This window comes from Mus caroli, chromosome 8, assembly GCF_900094665.2.
Source record: "Mus caroli chromosome 8, CAROLI_EIJ_v1.1, whole genome shotgun sequence".
Lineage (NCBI taxonomy): Eukaryota > Metazoa > Chordata > Mammalia > Rodentia > Muridae > Mus > Mus caroli.
In genome coordinates, this window is record NC_034577.1 from 56,379,203 (window position 1) to 56,388,591 (window position 9,389).

A 9,389-nucleotide genomic window follows, 5' to 3' on the forward strand; every position below is an offset into this window, starting at 1 on the left:
AGTTATTCAGGAAGGGCTGGAGAGATGGCTCAGCAGTTAAGAGCACTGACTGCTCTTCCAGAGGTCATGAGTTCAATTCCCAGCAACCACATGGTAGCTCACAACCATCTGTAATGGGAGCCGATGCCTTCTTCTGGTGTGTCTGATGACAGCTACAGTATACTCACATAAATAACAAATAAATAAATCTTTTGGGAAAAAAAAAAAAAAAAGAAGCACCAGGAGGCTAAAACAGCCTAACAAAAAACCTACTTGTAAGCACAGAGATAAAAAATGAGATGTGAAGAGGTTGGGGGAAAAGTAGAGTGTCTACCAACACCTGGGAAGTTTCCAAGGATGTGACAATCCTCAGAACGAGGGATTTCAAAGCTAATACCAGGAGATCTCCCCAGAAAAAAACGTTTTAAGATGTGGGATGCTAAACCACTGTGTATGAAAACACATCATAACAATGTCACCATTGGTCATAAGATATCCCTTAGTGAGGATGACTGGGCAGCAGCAACATTTATGAAGTTTATTTCAACTTGTGCTGTTAAACTATATTGTTTTTGGGGGAGGGGTGTGTTATTTTATTCACCTTGTTTGTATATGTGTGAAGATGCATGTGTGTACACACTAGATGTTTTTCTCAACCATTCTCTGCCTGTTTTTTTAAAACAGTATCTTGTACTGAGCCCGGATCTCATCAATTTGGCTGACTTAGCCAAAATATCTGTGTGGTTGGCAGACCTGATATGTTCTCTGTCTCCTCAGTACCTAATTAGAGAACTGTGTAGCACAATGCCTGATATTTAACAATACTGGGGATCTGAACTAAGGCCTTCATGCTTGGGAGATAAGCAATTTACTGACTGAGCCATCTCCCCCAAAACCTGGTTGGTAATGATTTAGATTAATATTCTGAATCTGAAGCACAGATCTTATATTTAAATGCACAGTATCAATCAACCCTTGGGCTTTGCCCCAGGGCAGCTATTCAATCAGGGAACTTTATACTTCTATCCCCAAGAATGCCTTTCTCAGACAGTTAGCTAACCCCTTTTCCTCAATATTCTGACATATATAAATAAATACTATTACAGACATTTACCCATCAGACAACACAGTCAAGAAGTTACCCCTAAAGACTGGAATTGTCATCTGATTTGGGGTTGTATTCACCCAGGATCATACATTGGCAGCAAAACACTCTTCTTCCCTAGAGTAACTCTTATACAACTCTCAGAACATAGTCTTTTCTATGTGCCACAGTCCTTAAAAGTCAGATGACATAGGTCTAAATCCAGGATAGAACAAAGAGCATCTCATGCAAAGCTTGCACCCCACCACCGCGTTACATTCCAAATTCTCTGGTTTCATTTCAAGACCACACACCAATGCTCATGTTAGATGGTCTAACCATACATAAAATTTAATGGTACATGACTCATAGATAAAAGCTATCTTAAATAGTTCATTCAGATTATGAAAGTACATGAAAATATTCAGGTGCATTATTGAAAGCTACAGAAAAAAAGAACAATAGCTTTAGAAGTGTTTTCTACCTGAAAGGAAATGTATGATTAAGACCTGTAAAGCATCACGTGAACAACACATCTTATTTGGGACTCAATAGTTAAGATAACTGGTTGCTCTTTCAGAAGATCTGAATTAAATTCTCACCACCTACAAATGGATCACAACCTTCTGTAACTCCAGTTCTAGGGCATCTGATGACCTCTTCTGCCTTGCACAAGCACCAGGAATGGCGTGGTACACATATATACATGCAGGCAAAGCAGTTTCCCCACATTGAATTAAGAAGAAAACAATTGTAGACATACTTCGGATTTCAAGGTAGAATTGTGTGAACAAGTGGATTGAAGTTCCTGATTTTAATCACGGCTGATTTTTAAAGTGTGACATGACCGATAAATGGTTTTCAAGTTTCAAAGCCTGTCAACACTTTAATGACAATGGCTCCATGGGTCAGGAAGAACTGGGTTGAGTGGGTGGCATGAGACATGGGGTATGCTGCTTTGGAATGCCTGATTCACAAGAAGTCATCTGTCATTTCAGTCTTAGAAGGAGAGTTAAGGTAGGAGGGAAATAGAACAGAAAGTGGAAAGACACTTAAAGGCTTATGAATCTAAGCATAACAAGGTTGTTATCTCATGCTTCTGTTAAAAGTCATATGGCTTTTGGTCTAAGAACAGAGTAAAATACTACTAAAATCAACTCTTTCATGTCACCAGGTCAACTTATACCTTGATGCCCCTAGATCTCTGCTCATACTAATGAATGTAAAAATAATTGTTCTTATCATTAAAGCCCAAAGAGGAAATTCAGTCCACCCAGTGATAGTTTGTTAATCATTGGAATATTATGTATGTAGTGGTGTAAAACGTGGATGCCCTGAGAGCGATCCATCATAAAGTAATATATATCGTGAGGCATCTCACTGACTTTTGACTTCTCCTGGTTCTTCAAACTCAAACCAAAATAGTATTAGACCCTTTCCCAGAAAAGATAATTTATATAGTCAAAATATTGTCAATAAATGTCTGAATTTAGTTATCAAGCCAAAATATATAAAACCAGTCTTGAAGATGTTAGCAATAGTACTTCTAAATCAATAGCTTAACAGTGCTTTATAAGCCAAAGCCTCATCCACATGTCTGAGAAATTGAAAATCAACTTAGGAAGAGAAACTATGTAGTAGATATCATATTAATTTGCAAAGACATATTTGATTGTTTCCTGGTAGTATAAGATTCCAGAAGGCATCTGGTAATTTGACCTATAAGTGATTTTACTAGTCCATTCTAATTCAATTGACCTCCACGTGAACAACTTTCTCTGTAAAGGACATGATAACATAGTATTGGAGTCTTTTTTTTAAAATATTTTTTATTACATATTTTCCTCAATTACATTTCCAATGCTATCCCAAAAGTCCCCCATACCATCCCCCTCACTTCCCTACCCACCCATTCCCATTTTTGGCCCTGGTGTTCCCCTGTACTGGGGCATATAAGGTTTGCATGTCCAATGGGCCTCTCTTTCCAGTGATGGAAAGATGGCCTAGTATTGGAGTCTTAAATGTCACCGACAAACCATAAAATCTTTAATACTAGAGAAAAATCATACAGATAGGCAAACCCACAGATTAAATATGTCTTTCTCCTCTCTCCCTTTCCCTCTCTCCCCCTACCCTTCCCCTCCCTTTCTCCTTCTCCTCCTCTTCCTCCTCCTCCTCCTCCTCCCCCTTCTCCTCCTCCTTCTCCTTCTTCTACTCCTCCTTCTTCTTTTTTAACATCAGAATATCTTACAGAATACAGATTTTTTCACATTTTGTTTCTTTCAACTAGTGGATTAAATTAAAATTGAATTTTAACTAACTGTCAGAGAGAAACAAAGTTCTCTTACTCACAACATCCACATCCATTGTATGGACTTTGTAAAAAGCACAAAACAAAACAAACTGCATATCAATAACATTGCAATTGGCAGTTTTAAATTCTTTTGGAACCAAAGTTAACATTGTGTATAGAAAAATAAATTCACTTAGTTAAATTAAGATATGTATTGAGGCCACAAACCTATTGCATTTGTTCTAGAAGGAGGTAAGCAACATAAAAGTGTTTTACACATGTGATGAAGTTAACAGATGTGATCCCAGGTTGGATTTTAGTTTACCTTACACTGTAAGCTGTTAACTTTTGGGAACTTTAATTATATTTTTCCCATAAATCCATCGTTTGTTTTTCCCCAAAGAATACTAACCCATCACACTGTCTGAGCAAATGCCAAAACAAAATTTTGATCGGAAGTTATATAACAACTAAACTTAATAGAAAGAATGTTGTTTAAGGAGATGTATCCAGCAGATGAAATGCAGACTACTTTATGCAAGGTGATATTTTGCAACACCACAGAAAAAGAAATCCACACAGAAAGTTTCAAGATAATTCATTTAAAAGCCAATGTAAATAAATAAGTAAGTAAATAATAAATAAATAAATAACAGGAAAGGCAAACATGTAAACCATAGCAGAAATATCAATCAGAAAAAAAAGACCTACAGTGGGGAAGCTGGGATCCTAGTGGCTTTTGTCACTGATATTTATGGCACTTTGGTTGATATTTAAGTTTCAGCTTCAGAGTCCTCATATTTAAAGTGACAGAACCAAATGAATAATACCCAATTTCTATGTTTGCTTTAACACTTGATTGAGGTTAGTTACTGTGATACTTAAATAGATAATAACTAAAACAAGCCTGCCATTTCATTTATGTAATTTAAACAACAAGTAGTCTTTCCCTACCGCCTCAAGGAGTGATGACATTTGTATTCATTTCTGTCTTAAATCTACAGTTTTAAATGGATAGAACATTCTAGAGAGGGATACATTAAGTTTGGAGGTGGTCAAAATTAGAATAAATCCATGATTAGATACTGGGTTGCAAACATTTGCAAATTAATTAGCTATCTACAATTTCAGTTTCTTCATCTGCAAAATGGAGATGATGCAGCTGATCATTAGTTTGAGCGAATTGATGTAAATTGTTTTCATGATGAACAACAAGTACTAGAGTACAAGAGTAGAAGTCGCAAACTATTCTAGAAGGGTCGTGGGCTTTACAGCTGTCAATAACCTCCAGACTAGTTGTGTGTGCATATATGTGTGCGTGTGTATGTGTGTATGCATGTGTGCATGCATATGTATGTGTGAGTGCTTCATGTGTGTGCATGTGTATATGTGTAGGCATGTGTATGTGTGCAAGGGTATGTGTTCATGTGTGTGCACATTTGTGTGCGTGAGTGTGCGTGCATGTGAGCATGTGTGTATTCATTTGTGTGTGTGTGTATGTGTGTGAATATGTGTGTGCATGTGTGTGTAGTGTGTGTATTCATTTGTGTGTGGGTGTATGTGTGTGAATATGTGTATGTGCATGTGTGTGTGCATGTGTGTGTGCATGAGTGGGTGCACGTGTGTGTGCGTGCCTGTGTGGGTATGCATGTGTGTACATGTGTGTGTATATATGTGCATGTGTGTATTTAAAAACCACCAACTTTGAACTATCAGAAAAATTCTGAAGGTGTAATGGGACACCAATTTTTCCACAGCTTAGGTACTTGCCAAATTAACAGGATTATATCTAAAATACCAGTTGTCTAGAAAATTAATAGGAAATGTCTGTAGTTTAATTTTTCTAAAAAACTGTTAAAAGAAATAATCAACTACCATTAATGTTAATAGTCTAATAATTAATAGTTAAATAATAGTTAATAGTCTCAGTCTAGTAATAATAGCATACCACAACAATTTTTACTTTCTCAGAGTTAATTGTAAATAAATTATGCCGTAAAATAAAAACAGAGAGAGAAAAATACTTTACAGTAAAATATTTAACACATATATATTTCTAAAGGAAAATTAAAGAAAACCAAAACAATTGCCAAGAAAATATGACAAATATTGTATTAAATTACTTCGCATATGTAGTACATTGTTCTGTATTAGGCACTACTCTTACATTGCTCTGTATAATACTTCGGTATGGCCACCAGGTGTCACTATTAGCTCAATCACTTTTACAAATATCTATGATTACCTTTTCCCCCTAAAATCTGAAAGGAAAAGAGAATATTCCTTAGCGTATTTTACAGACCGTGTATTTAAATTGGCCCATGGTATAGATAATTTCATCTTATTTATTTTATCTTTACGTATTTATAGTTTTCTTTTTTTTTTTTTTCTTTTTTTTGTTTTTTGAGACAGGGTTTCTCTGTATAGCCCTGGCTGTCCTATAGTTTTCTTAAATAAACTTTTGTATAATAGCAAAAAAATTAGGATTAGGGAAAAGATCATATTACATATCAAATACAAGTTAAGGGAAGTAACAATCCGTTGAACAAAGAATAAACCCCAAAACCCTTTACAAAACATGTATTAAGGCAAAAGCTAGCTTAAAAAAGATGCAGCCTATTAGATGAAATAAAGGTTTTTAATAGCAAGGTATATCTTCCTATCTGTAAAAGGTAACATGTCTCTGAAACTAGTAATGTTAGTTATAAGATTAATTATACAAATATTTAGAAATGTTTCTACATCCTCAGGTTACACTGATAGGAAATCTAACTGATTTATTTATTATTAATAAATATGATTATTAATTATTATTATTATTTTATTACTTGTTGCTTTATATTTCTTCCATGAATCCTCAACTTCTGCAAAAGTATCAAAGTAGCCGGAATATCTTCCAAATATTCCATATAACATATTTGAGTGATATTTTTCCATCTGTGATATTTACTTTTAATTGGCAGCCTGTCACAGTGTAGAATCACCTGAAATACAGTCTCAATGGGGGGTTGTCTAGATCAGGTTGGACCTGGGTCTGTCTGTGGGGGATATTTAATTTACATTCATTGATATGGGAAAATGCAGCTCAGTGTGTTTGCCCTACCCTCTAGACAGGGGATCCTGGCCTGCCTAGCTCTAAAGGAGGCCAGTCGTGCATGAATCAGCCTGTAATAAATTCACTTCTTCTCTCTGTGCTGGAGTAGGAATGTAACGAGCTGTTCAAGTCCCTGCCTTGATGTCCCAGTAATGATGGACTGCAACATGGGACTGTGAGCCAATGATCTTTCACCCAAAGTTGCTTGTTGTCAAGACATTACATGACAGCAATAGAAGTGTAGCTTGAGGAAATTCTATTAATAAGGCACATCTACATACCCAACACAAAGAGTTATAAAAGAGAGGAAAGTACAGTGGTACATGCATACACACACACACACACACACACATGCATATGTACACACATACACACATATTTATAATCATGGAACCTTTAGTTTATACGCTAATTTAAAGTTTAATTTTCAAAAAGCATTTTCTTAGAAGGAAAACATAATTTGCTGACCTGTGGAATGCGTAGCTTGAAAGCCTTTTCTTTGAACAGAGGCATCAGAAATAAACCGAATAAACATTTCATTCCCGGTAGCCATGAGGGGATCTGGTATCTTGCTGCCACATAGTCGGCCAAGGATTGGTGACTTCTCCGTTTCTCCATCAAAAATTTCCAAATGGTCATAAGCACATTCTTGATGTTGCTCAACCTCAAACTCATTGAAGGCCTATTTAAGAAGAAGGAAACTTTTGTCTAGCAACAAATCATTCAAAATATTCTCTAGGGGACAAATCAACTATCAATAAAATTTGTTCACGGTAAACACAGGAATTAATCCAAGGAGCACATAATTGAAAGGCTTATGAAAGTCACATGGTGTTGACCTCCTGTAAAAGCATAAAGATAAACACAAGGTGTCAGTGTAGCTGTTACGCCATCCAGAAATGGATGTATCTGGAGGATATCATCCTTAGTGAGGTAACCCAATCACAAAAGAAGTCATTAGATATGCACTCACTGNTAAGTGGATATTAGCCCAGAAACATAGAACACCCAAGATACAATTTGCAAAACACAAGAAAATCAAGAAGAGGGAAGACCAATGGGTGGATACTTCATTCCTCCTTAGAATAGGGAACAAAATAGCCATGAAAGGAGTTACAGAGACAAAGTTTGGAGCTGAGACGAAAGGATGGACTATTGAGAGACTACCCCACCCAGGGATCCATCCCATAATCAGCCACCAAACCCAGACACTATTGCATATGCCAGCAAGAATTTGCTGAAGTGACCCTGGTATATCTGTCTCTTATGAGGCTATGCCAGTGCCTGGCAATTACAGAAGTGGATGCTCACAGTCATCTACAGGATGGAACACAGGGCCCCCAGTGCAGAAACTAGAGAAAGCACCCAAGGAGTTGAAGGGGTCTGCAACCCTATAGTTGGAACAATATGAACTAACCAGTACCCCCAGAGCTCATATCTCTAGCTGCTTATGTAGCAGAAGATGGCCTAGGCGGCCATCACTGGGAAAAGAGGCCCCTTGGTATTGCAAACTTTATATGCCCAGTACAGGGGAATTCCAGGGCCAAGAAGTAGGAGTGGGTGGGTAGGGGAGCAGGGCCGAGGGAAGGTATAGGGAACTTTCGGGATAACATTTGAAATGTATTAAAGAAAATATCTAATAAAAAATAAATTAATTAAAAAAAAGAAAGTCACATGGTGTTGACCTCCTGTAAAAGCATAAAGATAAACACAAGGTGGCAGTGTAGCTGTTATCCCATCCAGAGATCAGGTATCCTACAAAGGCAGCTTGTCAAAGGTTTGAGCTCAGAGAGACCAAACTGTGCAGTTGTGCAGATTCCAGAAGCAGCAGTTCACAGGGAGGCCTTTAGGTCATTAAAGACACGCCAATTCTTTCAGCCTCTCATGTGTTCTTCCTGCCCAGGGGGTGGAGAGTGTTCCCTTGAGTCTTGAACTCCCACCATGAAGTTCTCTGTCACAAGCCAAATAATACAGCCATAGACTCATACTTCAGTAATGATGGGCCAAGATAACCCTTTTCTCTTCATAAATTCATTACCTCTGATATTTTTTAAAGTATGGAAAGCTGCTTCATATGAAATGACTAAGCATGGTTTTACAATATATTCAATCAGTGTAACTATTTTTTAATTTTATAGACTTAGAAAATAATCTTGCAAATAAATCTTTAAAATCACAGTCCAAAAATAACCAAATGCAAGGTCTATAGACCAGAGAAAAACTTGTGTACAATGAGAAGGGGCATTCAGAATGGGAGCTGTGGAGCTACACATTAAATCTTACATCTTCAGCATTGAAGCTGTATATACACTTAGCCTCCATCAAAATAAACAAACAAAACTTCCATGGCAGAATTAGAATTAGAATGATCATTAGCTTCAAATTGTTTTTCATGACTCACATCCATTGCCTGCAGTCAGTCCTTCTGAATCTCCTCTTATTTTCCTCCCCATCATTTCACACACGTACACATTTGTTTACATATACACATACTATTGGCTAGATTCAGCATATCAGATTGAATGTTTTCAGACAATAAAAATGTTATAACCATTGTAGGACAATAAAGGAGAATTTTGACTGTATATAATTTTAGTTGATCTTACAAACCATAGTATTCTAAAACACTAAAATAAACATTCTGTTATGGTAGTATATTATAAATTTATTTTTTCTGGTAAATGCTATTCTTACACTAAGGTACCTTGGCAACTTTGCCATGTTTTGTTGTTCTTTGTACCACTTAAAAATATAAGTGTGGACACTTTGCCCTTCTTAGAATTGGGAACAAAACACCCATGGAAAGAGTTACAGAGACAAAGTTTGGAGCTGAGACGAAACGATGGACCATCTAGAGACGGCCATATCCAGGGATCCATCCCATAATCAGCTTCCAAACGCTGACACCATTGCATACACTAGCAAAATTTTGCTGAAAG

The 9,389-nt window shown here is 36.8% G+C and overlaps 1 protein-coding gene across 1 annotated transcript in view; it reads right to left on the reverse strand.

Moving 5' to 3' along the window:
* Tll1 (tolloid like 1) overlaps positions 1 to 9,389 on the reverse strand; it is a 199,261-nt gene that overhangs the window by 3,770 nt on the left and 186,102 nt on the right. The gene's annotated exons all lie outside the window — the stretch shown is intronic.